Here is a 1,399-nt window from a genome sequence, read left to right as displayed (position 1 = left end):
CTCCCACAAGAAGGTGTGCTGGATTCCAGACCTCCATGTACCAATCTCTGTCACCCACTCCCAGCTGTTTGCATAGCCTTCTCTTTAAGGGAGAATATTTTTGATTAAAGCAAATACATATAGTAAATGTTTGAAATAGACTAAAATACCCAACTGTGGTTTTTGCCACCTCCAGGTTATCTTAGAGAGGGCCTCCATGTTGTTCGTTCAATTTAGTGAGCATGTATTGAGTGTCTACTGTGTGCTGGGTGCTGCCATGAACAAACCATGAAGTCCACCCCTGATGGTGACCAGGAGACTTGTCACCATGGGACTTGGTGCAATGTGAAACTCTCTAGCTCATTAGCTGACAGCAGCTTTGTTCATCCCAGATGCTAGGCCAGTGTGATCAACCCTTGGCGGCTTGGGTAGTAGTTTTTCCTCCTTTGGAAAAAACAAAGACAAAAAACTATGTTTTCCTCCATGAGAAGTTAATCCCCAAGTAGTCAGCCTTACTTCTGTCCTAACCCCCTACTGGGTTTTCTTCATGGGCTTTAGGTTAAGTCCCTGATCTGGCTTCATGTGGCTTTCATTTATATTTCATTTGCTGTACACCACAGCAAGGTAACTTTTTTCAAAAGACAGAAATCCCAGCAGAAGTATTCATTCTGGAATGTTTCCTGGACTCACACCAGTGAGCTCATTAGCCCAGGCTAACGATGGGGCTTTTTTTTTCCTTTCTTTTTTTTCCAGTTTGTAGCAAAGAGCGGGATCATGTGATCTGTTCCTAGCTGCTCTCATTCCTGTGTGTGCAGCGAGCAGTGACTGAAATTACCCCCAAGAAGGAGGCTGTGCTTTCTAAACATGCATACTTCTTAGAAGTGTCTGCTTTTGTTTAGCAGAAGACTGAAGCTCAAACAGGAAATTTCTAGGTCAGCTATATTTTGCTCTAATAAAAGTCTAGCCAAAAAGAACAGCAAAACTATGGGCTGGGCTTTTCGGAGTGTCTTGTCTGATTACCCAATTATAACAGCTCAGATTAGAAAGGGATTAACCCCTGAGATGGAACAGATGGAAAACACTATTAAAATACCCCATGTGGGGTTTCAGAGTGAGTAGCAAAATGACCACCTGTCCCTGATTCTTGGGTCAGTCTGTCCTCATTAGAGCCTCAAGATCACTGTTTTGATGCCCATGTGTGGAGAAACTGAATAGCACAGGAAGCAAGCTGGGCCCCGCCACCGTCTGTCCCTAACTTGTGTCTTGCCCTAGATTGACCTGCTAAGAAATGTTCAGCTGACTCGCAAGGGCCTTTGGGGTTGTTATCTCCCAGGGCCCTTGGAAGCAGGTCTGGCCACATCACAGACAGGAAGATTTCAATTCCAGACCTCCTTTTCTTTCATTAACTATTTTTTTTTTT

Source organism: Galeopterus variegatus, unplaced genomic scaffold (assembly GCF_000696425.1).
Source record: "Galeopterus variegatus unplaced genomic scaffold, G_variegatus-3.0.2 Scaffold5815, whole genome shotgun sequence".
NCBI lineage: Eukaryota > Metazoa > Chordata > Mammalia > Dermoptera > Cynocephalidae > Galeopterus > Galeopterus variegatus.
The sequence above is the reverse complement of the archived record's forward strand: the minus strand, read 5'-3'. Positions refer to the sequence as shown.